At 41.7% G+C, this 18433-nt stretch overlaps 1 protein-coding gene and 1 non-coding gene across 5 annotated transcripts in view; one reads left to right on the forward strand and one right to left on the reverse strand.

Annotated features, from left to right (window-relative positions):
* The window catches only part of MGAT4B (alpha-1,3-mannosyl-glycoprotein 4-beta-N-acetylglucosaminyltransferase B), a 1380432-nt gene that overhangs the window by 117422 nt on the left and 1244577 nt on the right, over positions 1 to 18433 (forward strand). The gene's annotated exons all lie outside the window — the stretch shown is intronic.
* LOC138448195 (U6 spliceosomal RNA) lies at positions 10435 to 10541 on the reverse strand. Its single transcript, XR_011260041.1, has one exon. It is a non-coding gene; the product is annotated as a U6 spliceosomal RNA (small nuclear RNA).

An 18433-nucleotide genomic window follows, 5' to 3' on the forward strand; every position in this document is an offset into this window, starting at 1 on the left:
TTATTGTCTTGACATGAGCTCGAGAGCTGATGCTCAGTTTGGTCAGGCTGTGCTGAAGAACTTTTTTAAATAAGGGGTATTTCCATCCACCCGTAGTTCCAGTTAAGAGTGCTTTGGAATCGCCCATAAATATGGAGGAAAGGGGACGGGATGTAGGCGTAGAACCGGGTTACTCACCATAGTGACCACCTTACTCCTAGTCCATAGTCCCCTTTCCTCCATACGCCCGCCCGCCGTCCCCTCCGATAAGGTTCTTCTGTTATTGCTAATAGGTCTCTGACCTGGCGATAGAAAAGGACTGATGGGCGATGCGCGGGGCAGAGCCAAGGTGGCCGGGGTTACGGCCGCGTGCCGGGCCCCACGCAGAGAGGAAGGAAAACATTTCTTAAGTATGGAGGAAATTGTATAGGAGTAAGGTGGTCACTACGGTGAGTAACCTGGTTAATACTTTCCCCACGATCTGTCATTCTTTACAACTTCTGTTCTTTATGCAGTAATGAGTTCTACCAAGTCTTCACAGAAAGAGCATAAAATTAGATTGAAAACTACAAACGTTTCATATTTTCCTCATTCTTGCTGCAAAGTTAAATGTCTTTAAAGTTCAGTTGCGAAATAGGCTTTTCAAAACCAACAGGAAGTCTATTGTCCCTTCATCAGTTTTTTTTTTTCTTTTCCCCAACTGCAAGCAAATGTCAGTTCCTTTGAAGCAGTATGAGGGGCCTCTCTCTTGACTGATTGAAGTTTCCTGCCCCTCACACTTGAAAGGTGAGAGTCTTATCCTGCTATGACAACTTGGGAAGACCCTTTGTCCTGGGTATTCAAAGCCTCCAAGCTAGCAATTAGCCTTTCCTGTGCCAGAGTTTTATGAGGTGTCAACCCTTTCTCAGGGATAGCAATCAACTGGCAGAGCAAGTTTTTTTTAAATATAGTTTTCCAACTCAGACTGCGTTTGAGCTTTGATTTTCTCCTTTTAAATCTTAACTTTAAGCCTATAGAATTAAAACAGTTTATATGTGTATTTTTAACAGTAACAAATCCTTTTACATTTATAAGTAATAAGGCCTTTACACAACAATGTACTTTTAAATAGGCGATTTTCCCCTTCAGTCCCGAAAAAACAAATTTTACTATTTCTTTAAATTCAGTTTTATATCCCCAGCAAATATACACTTTGTGCAGCCATAGTACTTTTCTTGAGTGCTGGAGTTGTTTTGCAGCATGGATACAGTTACAGGCATCTGTTTAGAGTCTTTCTCTGGACAGCTGATTCTTGATACGGTTGCAAAGAAAATAGACGCGTTTCCCATGTAAAATGAAAACAAAGCCCCAGGTTTATTTTTCAAGGATACATTTGACAGGAGCTGTCTTTCAAATGAGGCCCGGTTCCTCTGAGAAGCAATGAATGATCCTGGGCATTGCAGGGCCTTTTTACACAGTGGTTCATGCTAAATTGATGAATTTAGCGCCAAGCAGCACTTTTAAGGGTTGAGAAAGTGTCATTTTAAAGAGGCATTTTGGGTTTTCAGCACAATGATGCTGCTTCTTTCACTTAACTCCATTTTACATGTTGCAGAGCACACTGGCACATTCACGCAGTGAGTACTCTGTTTCACCCCATCTGAAATGTATGTGGCAGGGTAGTGCAGCCTTTTTCCGGTTGTTACAAACACGCAATTTTGAGATCTTGGCGCGCACAGGAGTCAGCGCAGCCATTTTGGGCTGTTTCTTGCACTAATGCAGTAAAGTGATGTAGCATAGCACAGCTGAGTGGGCCAAAATATCCCACAATTGCCATGAGACACAGTTGAAAGATTTTTCATCATCCAACAAAGTCAGGATAGCTGTATCTGTGTGGTTAACTAGGTCAATAATATGGCACAGAAGACTAGAATTGAAAGCAGCGTGTCTGTTTTTGACTAATTCAATTTAGGGTGTATTAAAAATGGTATAACTTGCTCTGGTCTATTAGAAAGTAGTTCAGAACATTTCTTGCATTCAGTATTAATAAGAGAAAGGGGGTGATAATTTTGAACTAGCTGACAGTACCTATTAGGTTTAGGTGAAGGGATAATGCATCGGAATAATTAGCATAGGTTTGTTGATCCTCCGTAATAGCATTAAGTAGTAAGAAAAACGAGGCAACAGGATCAATAAAAAAAAAAATGCATACCATTTAATTGAAAAACCATTGGGATTTCATTTTTCTTTTAAGATCAAGGATGGTTTGTTTGACTTCTTCTAAGGAGAGATTGTTTAATGACACCATATTAGGTTTATGCATATTATAATGACTTGTGTTAGAAAGGTAATCTGATCTTGAAGGGACTGAAGGCGATTCCTCTGGTGTATATTGCAAAAAGGTATAAACAACAGGCTTCTAACGGATTTGATTTGGGTGCGTTCAGTTTTATGTTATAGGTATGCTGCTAATAGTTCATCAGATTTGTTTGATCCTCTAAAATTGGGATTTTATCCTTTGCAAGGTGTTGTTAGTTGTTCTAGTGATCTATTGTATTCAATTAGTTGGGACAAAATTGTTTCATTCAAATTGATCCTACAAGTGTAGCAGAGTATTTAATAATATGACCACGTATAGTAGCTTTATAGGCATTCCATATGACACAAATTTTACCCCAGGCAATAATGTTATCCATAAAACAATTAATTGTGAGTTTAGAATAGGGTTACCAAAATCGGGTTCAGAAATTGGAGAATTATTAAATCTACATAACGACTATTTAGAATCCTTAAGATTACCATCAAGATTGGTTCATATAGGGGCATGGTCAGATGTAGCAAGAGCTTCAATAATGGAACCAGTAATGTGTGCAGACTGTCTTGTTCCCAAAAATATAATCCGTTCTAGAGAAAGATGTATGTACAGGTGAATAGAAGGAACATTCAATGGAATACAGATAAACAAGACGCCATGCATCAATTAGGGCAAGTTGTCAATTGGTTGTAGAAATACTTTTCAGTATTTTGAGTAAATAAGTGTAGCTTTTAATTTTTGATCCAAAGACAAGTCCACAATCTGATTACGTCACAGATGATTAGATTATTTAGGTATAAAGTCAAGAGAAATTGACATAGTTCTTTCCAGAATTAAGGCTCAGGAGCATTTAGCATGTTGACAATATGCAATGGTGTTCCATTAACGTTTTAGGGAAGCAAGAGTCCATATGCCATGATCATCCTTATATTGTTGAACTATTTTAGCATGGAACGTTTTTGATATTAGAATAATAACTCTTCTTGTTCAGATCAGGCGAGAAAGAGCTCTGTTTAAACCATTGTTGGTTAAAATTAAGTTTTTTTTTTCATTAAGAGGAATTGCTTTAAGACCTACAATATCAGGGTTGAGCTTGGCCAAATACAAAAGGATCTTTTTTACGTTTTAATGGGATCAGAGATACCCTTGGCATTCCAGGATAACATTTTAAATGAGGACATTTTCATAGAAGCAGAATAAAGATTGCACTAATATTCAGCAAATATTTGATATATAAGATTTGCAACATATAGTAGTAATTGTATAGCATCCCTATATATTGAAGAAAACAGTTACTGGTGATAGATCAAGACTGGTAACACACATGAGGGAGAGGAGAGACGAGACAAAATATAATGAAGGTTATAATGAATAAACCTTTTAGTCACATTTTATTGAACTAAGTTAATTGATTTGGGGGCAGCTAACGCTAGCGAGATGTGATAGCCCTTCAATCCCAGGATGTAACTTTGCATTTGGGATTAAAGGGAAGAGAGAAATGCGATTTAATTCTTACCTTATCTTCACATATTTCTATACATAAACTATAATTGCTGTTTTAAAATGATTCATGTATAATTTGAAATGTGAGGTTATACTTAATTGAACACACAAGTATGCATGGGATGATATAACAAGAGAGGAGATTGGAACGTTACGTTTTAATGGGTGATCTAGATTCATCATGAGATTTATCGCCGTTTGATGTTCAGTATGGCTTGAGTCCAAACAATTGCAGATGGTGCACTTAAGCGATTTTGGGATTTTTGTAGTGAGATTCTTGTGAAAATCTGGATATGTAGTCATGGTCTTGTTGGTCCATTGTAGGACTAGATGATGATGTCTACATGTGATGGAAAGAGTGTGCATTGATGAATTCCGCCAATGCATAAGGTTCAAAGAACTCTCTGGAAACTCCTTCAGTAGTGGTGACTAGCATTTTGGCAGGGCTGATCATATCTAAAACTTTTTAAGAGCAAGATGCAAATCAAAGAACGGCTTTCTTTTGGTTGGTGTTCCTTTGGAGAAGTCGGGAGCAATGTACATTTTATTACCTTCAAATTGACGTTAGTTAGGAGAATGATTTGATTATGTTAATGTCTCAAAATACACATGATGATGGGTCTAGGAGAATTGAGGCATTGCGGTGTAATTCTGCGAGCTCTTTGGATCTCATATTGGTTGCCAAAAGACATTTTGTAATGAATTTCTCCATAAATGTTGTTGGATCTTTTCCTTCCACATGTTCAAGAATCCCTAGAAATTTGATGTTGTCTCTACGATTGCGATCGTCCAGATTGGCACATGCAAGTTACATTTGAGTGACCCCCATCTGCAAATGTTCCAGACCTTCAGCTCGATCTAATATGGATGAGATACGATTTTCAACGTCTCCAATAGGGCTTAAATTGTAGCATCATAGCTTATGGTGTGGATGTCGGTATGTAACGTGTTGCTCGAATGAGCCACGGTAGATAATGAAGTTCTGATACTGTTGACTTCCTGAAGAATTTGTGGAATATCTTGGTGTAAAGAGTTGGTAGCAATACCAGAAGTGAATATTCAGCTACAATATTGGAACCTTCAGATGACATGTTAATCTTTTTACTTGGCATACACAGACTGTAGAGGGATTGGTGGGAGAGACAAAACTTAGTGTTTTGCATTAGCTACTAAGGTGCTTCATATAATGCAAGTCGGATAGCAGTGAGTGAGGAAGAAACTCATAATCTGGCTTTGTTCTCACATTCATTTAGAGGTAGCCCATAAAGATAGTCTCCAATGAGTGGAAGATCTCCAGTAATATTAGTATAGGTGACTTAGGGCTACAGCTGAATCACTTAAAATTGTCATTGCCTTTTCCTGGGTTGCAGTGATTTATGTGAGTAGGGTAAACAGAGTTGCTACATTACTGTGTTGAAGCATCAAAAGATGAAAGTGGCTGCCTATTCTATTTCTACTGTATTTCACCAAAGGTTTAACATGGGTTTTTTTGTTGCTTGCATATGAATTGATGGATAGTGGCCACCGTAATAGACTAGCACCTCGTAGTTTGAAGAGAACAAAAACGGCACCCTTATTTTTCTGCTGTTGGGAGACAAACCTTCTGCAGCTTAGTCACTCAGAGAATGCAATTGCTGAGAAATACCTGAAGTGGCATCCTGGAGTAGTATTTCTTAACATAATTCCAAGAGCATTTATTATGGCGTGTCGCAACATTTTCTGTGAAGAGGCTCCTGTGGTGCACTTGTGTGATGGTCATCTGCCAATCAGTTGACTACAATGACGTAAGTTTCACCACTTCGATTTCATTCAGTGAGGGGGCAAGCATCCCTATTATGTGGGTTTGTTGAAATTTAAGTGATACTGAGGTCTGGAGCTCTATGCGTATACGGCCATCCTGCAGGGCTGCAATCCATGCCCCCACCCTCCATCTTAATTAAATGAAATTATGTTTTTAGTTTAAATAAATTGAAATATGTTGTGTAATGCTTTTTACGGTTGTGTGGAAATGAAACTGTCTCTTTTTCTCAAACTCAATTTGTAAACCTCAGAAAGATAAGGAATAACAAATGTGCGAGGTGCAGGCATACCTCATGATAGAGGTAGGTAGGTACTTATCCTGTTAACTGTCCCAGATAAATCCTCAGAAACCAGATAGTCATATGCAGGGTACAGGGTCACATTGCCAGGTGTTTGTCATACGGCGAGTACAGCCTCAAAAGCACGAACTTCGCCTTCTGCTGGATAATGGCCATAAATCAGGTATAGTTATCATATGCATGGAGCAGTTTTATATGCTCGGGTGCAGCCATCATGGAACACGTGGAGTCTCAAATGCACATATTGATCCCCCTCCACCACAACACCCACATTCTAAGCTGTGCTACTTTGGAATGTTTGGTCTCACCACCACATGATACATTGTGACCCTCTCTCCAAACCATTATGCAAATTGATCATCCAAGCATAACCAAAGAAACGGATTGCAAACTATCAAACTCCAAATTGAGCTGTTATGCTGGTTATCCTATTCAGTGGACAATCCTTATAGTACATATGCCTGTGAACGGTATTGCATTACACTGAAAACGAAACTATAAGACTTCTGTAGGTGCCATTCATGCATCCCTAAAGCAACGCTTTTCCGAAGTTAATGTTGCGCCAGCCCTCATGCTGCTGGCACTGCCCCTAAAGTCAGGGGTAGCAGAGAAAGTGCCATGGGTTGCAAGGGGGAATTCCTGGGGTAGCAAATGCTACCCCCAAATTACGTCCATGCCGATCTGTAAACCGCATGGGGTGGCTAGGAGTGGCGGAGGGGTTGGGAGAACCCAGGTCACAATCCGCTCTGATATTGGGGAGAAAACTATCCTTCGGTCCCTCTGCATGCAAAACATAAAAAGCTATGAGCGTTTAAACATAGGCTGGTTCAGTTTTATCATTTTTATTTTCACCAATAAAGTTTGCAATACAATTCGAAATAAACAAGCTTCATAAAATTACAAACCTGTCACAAGATTGAGTCCAAAAGAGAAGAAAAAGAAGAAAAAATCATCTCATAATGCATAACACCTAATGCAACAAATCTGTATCACGTAACAAGATCACGATACTATTGCACAGCTCTATTGAGATGAGTAGTATAAAATACGATATTGCACCATTTAGTTACTTTGTTGTGATGAACTGGAGGGTCCATGCAATTTGAAGACCTTGTCAACAGTGGTGCCACCCCCTCCAGCGCCCTTATTTTTCTGCTACTGGGAGAACAAGTCCTACTGATGGGGCATTATTACTGCTACAGCGATAAAGAAAATATGCACACCTAAAACTAAGATTCATGCTTATGAGTAACCGCAAACATTTTTGCTCTTTATTACATCTGTTGGGTTTTCTAACGTGAACACCTGTGGTGTTTTAACAGCGCCACTTCTTCATGGAAAAATTATGAATGTTAAAGCAATTGTTTGCTCTTTAAGAGTTCTTTCAACACGTAGGTTAACTGTGTACTCTTGTAAGACTTGCCAGTTTTAGCAATAAATATTACCCTTTCTAACTTGCCCCCACCCCAATTTTGCTGACTAAATGGCACTTTGTATTTCTCAGCTTTGCAGTAAAATGAACCTTCTCGGCATTTTCCGCAGTCCTATTGGGTGCACTACGTATAAGCCAAAAAAGTGTTGCATTGGAGTACAGGTAGGAGGGAGATGGGACATGGGACATAAGGGAAACAAATCCTATGGGTGTTTAGCTGTTTAGCCAACCATTGACTCCCAGTGAGTATGCTTATCCCTGTGCCATTCCCACCAACTACCTGCCATCCCGCCCCAAAATACATAGATCCATCTCAGAGTTCCCAGGACTATCGAGCAGTACCCTCAAACTTTGTGCTGTATAGAGACTGCCAGAGATAATGCTCATCCGTCTTCTGAGAGTTAAAGACTTAGCTGCAGGTGTAAATGTGCGACTTGGCCCATACAATGTCTTTAAACAAGTGTGTCCTATAACCCCCGATTAAGGAGCAATGAGCGTCGTTACACCTGTTTGTTGTACTGAAGGGCTGTTAAAAAACAGCATTGGCCAAGCCAATAGTTTTGGTGTTTGTATGGGCATTAAATAGACATTTGTCAGGCACTGTTGTCATATGTTCAAGTACCCACACCATTTTCTGACTGTTGCCTTTCCAATGTCCACACACACGCCAAAACTGTTGGCTTTGGCAATGTTTTTCTCGTGATTTAACTTGACTTTTTGGATATTGGAGACTATAAAGTGCCAGTCCTCTCTGAATTCTCCTATGTGACGTTAAGACCTTTCTCTTCAGTACATACTTTAAAATCCCACACAATATAGTAAACTGCAATATCTTTTTTTTGTTTGTTTGAAGTCAAACGTAACAGTAAAACTCGCTTCCATTTCTATACCTTAATTTATCTTCCTCACATATCCTGTTTTCCCATATCCTCCCCACGCCCGCTTTCCAACTCAAATTTCACAATTGTTCATGAGCTGAGCATCTTACGAGTCAAGTCTGTTACTCTGCTGTTCTCGTACGCGCTGAGGTGCGCCTGTGGACCTTTTTGTGTCCTGTTTCGCTGTTCTCTTCCTACCTACATGGGGAAGGTCATCTGGTGATTTGGTGCCCCACTGCAATTCCAGGGCATCCGAGTCCTCTTCTCTTCTCGCACTATGGCCTTTTCTGCCACTGGCTACTTTATTATATCTTGGGCTCATTGTTGTAGCTCAGGACCTTTGCATCTCTCATGTATATAGCATACAGCGTTTTGCTAGAACCAGTAAAATCATTATTTTGTTCCGAGTGTTTCCTTTCCTTCCTTTTTTTTCCCCTGAAAGAAGGCCCAACAAACACACTTGAGGTGTATGTTCTAGCGGTCTCCCCAATAAAGCATTGATCTTCTCGATTACATCCTGCCAGTAAGATTCAATGGGTCTCATCATGAGTTTGGCCTGATCCCTTAAATTCTGCGGTAACAGTATTACCGCCAAATTTAAGGGCTGGCCAAATCACAAGTTGGGCGGAAAATGGCATTTTTACCTCAAGTTTTCGGCGCGATTACCGAAAATCCACATAGTTCTGTGGACTCTAAGTGGGGGGTTACAGCCTTACCACTACTTGAGTAGCAGTAACGCTATTTGCGTTGGCGGTCTCCCGGCTGTTGCAGTAGTCTAACCTACAGAGTACCAGAGCTCTAGAGACATTGAGTTTCTGTGGGAAAGTGAAGAAAGGAAGGATTCCTTTGAGGAGGGGGGAGTTCAAAGTGGGCCTTTTTGGCAAGGTGCTGGATGTGAGGGAGGGAGGAGAGAGAGGAGTCGAAGATGACTCCAAGGTTTCTGGTTTCAGATGAAGGAGAAGGGGGAGAGCCCATGGAGGGTGGCCAGAGTGCAAGGAGGAAAGAGGGAGCAGGAGTCCCAATGGGCAGGATCTCGGTCTTGCTGGCGTGGAGGCAGAGATCATTGGAGGCTCACCAGGACTGGATGGCAGTCAGGAATGATGGCGGAAGTAAGGAGCGGATCGGGGGGGGGGAAATTTGACGGAGATGTGCATAACAGTGGGAGTGAGGGGAGACAGTGGAAATTAGGTGTGCATTCAAGAACGAACTAAATGTTTTAGATAAGATCAAATAATAATTGAACACTTTGTCAAATATTAATAACGTTAATTTAATATTCAGTTAATTATGCATTGAAATAACCGCCTGCTATTAAATCGCATCAGTTACACATTTTCTTTAATACTGCGTTTTCAGTTATAAAACCTACATTACATTAGATCAAACATAATTACGAAATGTCAATGACTTACAAAAAACATTCATGTGTTTATATGTGAATTAAGTATAGAAATACAAATATATATATATATTACAGATACATTAATTACTTGAAACCTGTAGTTAACTCACTTAAAACAAACTTTCCTTTACAGGAACGACTGAGAGTGCTGGGCTACGAGTGGCTAACCTTTGTGGAGAAATACATTGAAGTGGAAAGTGTTAGGAAGGATACATCTGGTGCTTGTCCTGTAAATTAAGTAGTTATGTGGTAAAAGGGTTGGGTGGGAGGGTGGGTGGGTGACGAGAGAGATCTGAGAAGGTGAGAGTAATTCAGTAGTGTGCTAGTGGATAGAAGTTATGAAGAAAGTAGTGACGGCTGAATTGGGATTAGTGGAGTAATTGTGGGGAGGAGTAAACATAATAACAGCACCTGGTTCAATGCGATAAGAAAATATTTGATCTGATGGTTGGAGTAACTTTGAAAAATCGTATAAAAGGATATTGGTAAAAAACAATCCTTCCTAACTCGAGCACTATCCTATATGTTTTATCAATAACTTATGCCAATTTTATCAAGGATTTATGCCAACTAGCATCCACTGGCGGAGATGTTTGACAACGCTAGTTTCGATGACAAGCCTTTGTTGTTATTTAGACTAGTTTTCTTCAGGGCATTCCAATGTGACCACTAATATTGCAATTTGACTCGGGTTCATTTCAATGTAACCTTTGATCTGAAATATATTCACTTGACGACATTTCCCTTTAATCTTTTTGGCTTCTCTAAGATCCTCCTCCTTTATGCATCTTGTCTTTAATTCCAACTGGCCTGTCTCCAAATCTATGAATTTCTTCTTTTTTTTTTTTTTTTTTATGGAACGCTTCACGAATTTGCGTGTCATCCTTGCGCAGGGGCCATGCTAATCTTCTCTGTATCGTTCCAATTTTAGTATATGTGCTGCTGAAGCTAGCACAAATCTATGAATTTCTTAATAATTTTTTCCACCTGCAAGAATTTAAGCAGTGCAAGAAATCTGCTTTCGCACATCCCGTTTAGAGGATCTCATGAAAGACGCTATGTCTAAAGGAAGAGGATTTTGGAGAAGCCAAGATTTGGCCTAGGAAGGCAGGGTTCAAGTAATGTATGATAGGGATCTATAATATCTATTTGTATGTTTGTACTTTGAATAATCATTGGCTTTTTGTAGTGATTTAGATAATTTAATGGATGTTTTGTAACTGGAAATGTAGTAGTAAAGCTTCTAATTCTACTGTGAATGAATGCCTAGTCGTTATTTCAGTAATGAATTGTTTAACTCATTATCAAATGAATGCTATACATATTTGACAGTGTTCAATTATGAATTGATCTCCTCTAAAACATTAATTTTATTTCTTGTTTGGTCGGTTACCCTGTTTGAGATGAGTTTTCTTGACACACCAGCATGATAGCTATTCTTTTTAGGAGAGTCACCACCTCCCTCGGTGAGGGTACTTTGCCAGACTTCCTAAAATGTGTGTTTTATGCCCAGTTCTACCCACCCTTGATGGGAATACCTCGCAAACTGTCGACCAATCATGTGCCTCCCGTTTATTGGCAAAGTCACTGAGAAGGTAGTTGCTAACCAAAGTACTTAAAAATATACCCAATAAATAAAAGTACAAAAGAATCGATCAACACTGTCTGCTCCGGGATAACCAATCTGGCGTCTGCCCCACATTCAGCACTGAAACAGCCACCATACATGTGGTCAACTGCGCTTTTCAGATTATCAACAAAGTGCACTCATGCTTGCTAGTCCTCCTGGGCCTTCTGGCTGCGTTTGATATGGTCGACCATCACACACTACACGCCCTCCTTGGACACAGGATGGACTCTGGCACCATCTTGAAATGCTTCACATCCTACCCACTGGCAGATACCAGGCTTTACAGATGGGCTCCCTGAGGTCCAAATACTGCCCTGACACCTGTTAAATCCTTCAGAGTCCCATTCTTTACCTGGTCATCTTTAACCTTTGTATGGAACTTCTGGGCTCACTGCTCGACGACCCCAACGTTGTGATGCACTAGTTCACAGATGATGTACATATGTACCTAAACCTCAATGGTCCAGAGGTATTGCTTGCCTTCGCTCACGCCTTGCAGTCATTCAAACGTGCATGACCTGTACCTACTTAAAGCTTAATCCCATGTAACCAAGTCATGGGTGACCACCCCCTTGATTTCCCCCCCCCCCCCATCATCCTGGGTAGGCGGCCTACCAGAGCAACACCAGTGGCCACACCTGTAGGTGGTGTGGGGGAGCTGATGGAGACCTGGAACTCCGGCTCCTCAGTATGTCTAAAGTAGTGTTTGTACATTAGTGCCCTTTTCTCTGACTCAATGCCTATTAGCCTCTGTCATGGACACGTGACGTTGTATTTTTCAGAGAGTACAACGACTAGCTTGCACCAGATTCCTCAGAAACATGGTATGGATTCAGGGATACAGCACAAGTAAAGAAAAACTGTGACCTCAATGCACCTGGGCCCAACAAACAAGATCCAGACTGAAATAGGAGGAACAGAAAGTTTACCAAAATGGAAATGGGCTGGGAATCTCCCATCTGAATGGGAGACAACACACCCATCGAAGAAATACCAGGTGGACTACAGGGGAGCAGTGGGGCAGCAGCAGCATAACTGGATCTAGCTAGGGACCGCAAAGTTCTGGGGAGACTGAGGAACCCATCCCAAATCCTGTTTGAACGGTGAATCTCCATGGACAGGAGCTGGCTGGAGGAAAATGGAGACAGAAAAGGGGGAGGGGCCAGAGAGCTGTTTGACAACTTCCCGGAGAAGGCTGGTCCCTTAAGGGGATAGCACAGACAGAGATTGACCCCGGGAAGCAGCAGATTCATTTACCCAGTAGGAGTTGAGGGGAGTCTTCTAGACGAAGGGTAGGCCTATAGAAATCCAGCATTAGAGATTGAGACGTGTATGGGTGAGGTCAGATAGAAGGTGCAGGCGGACCAACAGACCAGATGTCGGCTACCTGGCTCACCTGACGCCACCGGTGTTGTCGCAGTGATTCGGCCGTGTTTGTGTAGCCACAACACCTGAAATTAAGGATGATGCTCTCCTGACGGCACCCTGCATGCACAACAACCGCTGGGTGGGTGACGTCTGGACAGACCTCCAAATGCAGAGGAAATACCTGAATAAGGGAAAGAATACTGCTGTCCTGTTCTTGAAAAGACAAAGAAATTTCACACTGTGGTCCAGTGGAGAGTGTGAAGGGTAGAACAGGCACCAGGAAGGAGAGTAAGGACCGTTGTGACAGCCAGGGGCATGGATTTTGATCCAGGGTCCCACAATCTGGAAAAGCGGTTGTATCCCTTCCAATCGACCAGATACTGAAGGTGACTGCAAAGATATCTACAGTCACAAATCCAAGCCACCTCATATTCAGGCTCTTCATTCCTCATGATAGCTGGAGGAGGAAGTTGTCGTCCTGAGGAAGGTGGATTGAAAGGTTTCAGTAGCGAAACGTAGAACATTGGATACATTCTTTTTCAGGTTTGAGGGAGGGACAGGTGATATACAAAGGGATTGATCTTTATAAGAATTTGTAAGTGTCCAATGTATCTAGGGGACAATTTGGATTGGTATAAGCTTCTCGGTAGATATCTAGAGGACAGCCAGACCAGGGTGTTGATTGTACAAAAAGTAGCTGTACTCCTTATGCGATCAGCAAACCTTGGTTGTGTATAGTCCCTGAATCAGATTGTCTGCGGTCTCCTTCTAGACCTTCTGGAGATTCATCACCCATCAATCCATCTGGCTGGTTTTGGTTCGGTATGGGGAGAACATACTTGGATGAAATCCATATGAGTTGTGTTCCGTATTGTTTAGTAGACGTGTGTGGCGTAGTTATTGGAGAACACAGCCACTGGAAGCAAGGTAGGCCAATAGTCTTGTACATCAGAGGAAGAACAGTAGTGATACAGCTCCAGCGTCTGATTTACTCTTTCAGTAACTCCATTGCTTTGAAGGCTATACCCTGACTATGGGGCTCTTTTGATTGCCAAATACTTTAGAAAGAGCTGTCCAGAGCATAGCTATGTACTGAGTGCCATGGTCCGAGCTGGTTTCTGGGAGGCAATGTAACCTGAAAATATCCTTGAATACCGGGGAGATTCCAGCAGCACCGGGTATTTTTGAAGTGGCAAAAAAGAAGCCCTACTGGTAAGTGGGTCAACCATTACCATGGCGGCGGTAAGTCATCTGCAAGGGGCAAGATCCATGATAAAGTCAGTCGAGATTATTTGCCATGGAATGGTAGGTTGAGAGGATTGTCGTAGCAGACCTGCAGGTTTTTGTTTTGGAACTTTAGTTTGAGCACAGCAGAAGCAATATCATATGTGTGCCTTCAGGGTATAGGTAATTGCAGGACACAAAAAAGGATGCTGAATTGTCGTCGGTAGGTAGCCACTGTACCTTTTTATGCCATGCAGGAAGGGAGTTATGACCTAGTTGGAAGTACAGTCTTGTGTATCTCAGGAGTAGGTATGTATAGGTGATAGCCAATAGCTATCCTTGTTTTTGTTGTAATCACCAAGGGTTGGAAGTAGGCAGTTTTTGACACACAAGGGAGTCACAGGTTTCACAGTGAACTTGGGACCAGAACGGCTCCACAGGAAAACAAATACCTTATCTTGCAGTATGGTACTAGAAGCCAGTCTATGTTTGCAGATATGTCCTGCATGCAGGGCAAGGTGTCTGCAACCACATTTGCGCTACCTGTAATGCGTAGATTAGGTGAAACTGGTACTGAGTAAAAAAAAAAAAGGCCCAAACAGCTTGTCTTTTTGTACATTGCATTGATTGTGGGGTAGATAATATATGGGTACTCCCTTATTTTTTGTTATCGAGGGGTCAGGTCTGATGGACGGGAGAGTCTATAGAGAGGAAATAGTGGAACAGACTGACTACCCCTTTCTAATGCTCCTGTGAGAGCACAGGTTTAGGTAAAGAGGGGCTGCTTATTTATTTAGCAGACTTAACACCTATTGGGAGAGAAATGATTCCAAATGGATACATTATAACAAAATCATCAATCACTTTAATGTTAATTCATAAAAACATATTAAAACAACATTATTGGACCAGTCATACCTTACATACCACTCACACATTTTACAAACACGGGGTTAAACTATTCAAATCTTCATTTGACATATGGTTTGTTTACAATGTGTAGGACATAGGAAAAATATATTCAGTTTCCCTTTGGAGTCGACATATGTTTCGGCCCGTAATTAATTACCGCCGTTGTCTTCGGAGGTCAATAAAATAAGTGTTGGGCCACCTTCAGGACGTTCAATTATTCTTTGAAGGCTAGTTTCATTCCCCTTTCCACATAAAGTGCCACATCTAAAACATAAATTATATATGTATTACAATAGGAATACATTTCTCCCAGTTTGATCGTTTAAAGGCGATAGCCAAATTACCTAATTCTGGACCAGCGCACTGCACCCACCTGTGATCTATGCTGTTTGGTCAGGACCACTGAACTATAACTGCTGGATGTGAAGATTACTTTCCAGTAACAGAGCCCTATATTATAGGGAACACAAAACAATGAAGGTATTATCAATTACTTGTTCATTACTTAAAAAAAAAAGGAAAGATCCTTGTAAATAAAGGATTTATGGAGAGCACCTCTTTTTCGGTGTATTTTCTTGAAAACACTTGTATTTGGATTAACACAGCCGGGAAAGCTGATGCCTGAGTTAGAGGATTATTCGCCTATTGCTGGCTGTGACTCCCTGTTAACAGAAAGGCAGGGATAACTTGTATGTCTGTGATGTTGAGAGGACATACTTTCAATCCATCTTATATTGATTTCAGAAAGTGAACATAAATATAAGAATAGCTTGGCGGACCACCTTTAATGTGGTCACCATATTCAGATTATGTTTGGTTACAGTTGCATGATGAACGGGTAGATGGATATACCCAGACTTTAATCTGCTTGCAAATACTGTATAATCTTGCTTTTCCGATAGTCGTCGTATATTTCCACATGTGTAGGGAATCCCAATAGTAGTTGCCACCATTCCATACGGTATCGCTACAAATGTCACATACCATTACTGCGAGGTAGAAAACCTTGCATGTAAAGCAATGTTTTCAAAACGCAAAAATAGATGGGGGGGGGGTGGGGGGGTTTGGGTGTTGGGTTGGGACATTTATTAAAATGGAAATATGGGGGTGGGGCTACGGGGGCTCACCCCACCCACATTTTAAAAAGAAAGCAAACGTTTTTACATAGAGGTTTTCGACCTTGCAATAAAAAATGCGTTGTTTTAACATGGATCTTGCCATACAAGCCTGTTTGATGGCCAACTCTTCCTTTTCGTGCTCGGAGTCTTTCAATGTCACATAGGGTACGGGACAAATAGGCTATCCCAGAGCTGAATCGGAGTCATCGGGCTCAACTATGAATGGCTTGGATGTATCAGGGTGACACACCACTGGAGCTTGAGTAGAGGAGTCCTTTAATAATGCAAAGGCGTGTTCTGCTTCGTGACGCCAAATAAAATGACCTCCTTTCTTCAGGCGAATAATAGGTAGGACCAATCGAGAGAGAGACTGGATGAATTTCCTGTAACAAGGGGCCAGTCCTAGAAGTCACTGGACTTGTTTGACCGAAATAGGGGATGGCCAATTCAGGACTGCATTAACTTAAGGTGGATCCATGCTGATACTAGGCTTTGAGATTACTTATGCGAGATACCATATGGTGTGCTGAACAAATTCACATCTCTGTTGCTTTGCCTGCAATTGGTGTTGCCGCATCCATGAGAGGACTTCTCTTACATGCACAGTATGTTCCAAGTGGGTCAAAGAGTAAACAAGGATATCATCAATGTAATCTATGACAAAGTGGAAGAGAATGTCAGGAAATGCGGGCTGTTTCTTTGGAAGATTGCTGGGGCGTTCAACCTGAAGGACATCCATCACAAGATATTCAAAGTGGGCGCAGGGGCCCATAAACATTGTCTTCCATGCACCCCCTTTTCTGATGCTGATAAAATGGTTGGCCCCTCAGAAATCAAGTTTTGAAAATATGGTAGAACCTCTGAAGACTTTGGGAATATCTGCAATAAGCAGCAAAGGATATTTGGCCTTGACCGTCAGTTGGTTAATACATGATAATCGAGGCATGGACGTAGTTCTGAAGTGTCCTTGTTGGCACAAAAAAGGGGAGTCTTCACCTGGGAGACATGTATTCGCAGGTTCACATCAAGATATTCTGACGGGGCCTTTTTTCAGGTCAGGATAGAATAAACATTCTCCTGAAGGGAACAATGGCATTGGGGAGGAGATCAGTTGCACATTCCTCTGGCCGGTGATCAATTGCACATTCCTCTGGCAGATGCGCGGGGGAGGTGAAGTTTCTTTTTGAGGGACTCATAAACATCATAGAAATCCTATTATTTCTGTGGCACTTGGGTCACATGTCAAAGATATTTCCGAATAACGACTTCTGTTTTGGGTGGTTCTGTGGTCCCTGAAGAGCTTCTTTCTAAGGTACACTGCTGCATGCAAAATTCAGCAGGGTCCAAGAAGCTCTGTTAATGTATTGTGTTTGCCGCTGTAACCAAGGAAGTCACAGGATTAGCATAAAATGTGCTGCTTTTATGAGGTCAAAGTAAATTATTTAATTATGTTTCTGGTGATGTCCATTCTAACTTTTGCTGTTTGTTCCACCACCGGACTGGAAGAAACAGGTTGACGGTCAATGCCTTCCACTGCCTGTATCAAGTCTTTGGGGCATCTGAGAATTTGTTGGTATTGGGCCCACGTGTCATCCATAAAATACTTGCAGCCCCTGAATCTGCAAGGGCTAGAACAGTTTCTTGGGGCCCCAGCTGATTAAAAAAGACGTGAAGCACCAGCAAAGATGGTTGAATTTCCATTTGCACACTGGGGACAGGAGTTGGTGTGGGGGTTACATTGTAGCGTAAGCCTCATCCCGATTCCTTGCTGTTTCTTGGTTCGGTAGATGGCATTTCCTTGTTTGCGTAGAGGTGCCACAGTGCAAACTCGCACCACCTTAATCCCGGAACTACAATACATGCAGAGTCCTTGTGCCAAGTGTCATTTCTCAAGGGTCCCCCAGCCAGACCTACTTGCATCTGCTCCAGTTACGGTTGCAGAGGTGGGCTTGGCCCTGGCATGTTGGTGGTAGTTCTCGCCAGGTTGTGATGACCCTTGCGTCTCTCTGCCCTTCCCTCTTGTAAACGTAAGTCTATCTGTAGAACTAGAGTTACAAAGGATCTAGATCGGGGAACTATGACCTACTCTAATTTGTCTTGTAAACCCCCTTCAATAGAGCATTACACAGGCTTCCTCTGGCTAACCTATTTCCTTTGTTGTTTGTTTTGTGGCGTAGGTCTAGTAGAGGCTCTTGTGTGCTGTAGGCAAGATATAGACGTCACACATGGCTTTAATGGCAACATAGAAAGCCCTGTAATGATCAAATACTGTGTCTTCACTGGTTACTTGCGGGGAGCAGAGGATTTGGTAGCCCAAGACGGTGTGTTTCCAGCCAGGTGGAATATCATGAAGCCACCATGGCACGGTACAACATGTATAGTAGGGGCTCTTGAAGCTGAAATGGTTAGTTTAAGTATCCATCATACTTGTCCACCATGACTCCAACCAGGGTTTTACTTCCTTGGCCATAACATCACTGGTCAACATAATTTGTATTAAGGCCACATTCTCAGCCTTTAGGTTCTGGACCTCCTGAGGTTAAATCCTGCACAGCCCGTGTAAGGGCCTGCATCTGATCCATATCCAGGGAAGTT

This window comes from Ambystoma mexicanum, chromosome 3q, assembly GCF_040938575.1.
Source record: "Ambystoma mexicanum isolate Mex_15411 chromosome 3q, UKY_AmexF1_1, whole genome shotgun sequence".
Classification (NCBI taxonomy): Eukaryota; Metazoa; Chordata; class Amphibia; order Caudata; family Ambystomatidae; genus Ambystoma; species Ambystoma mexicanum.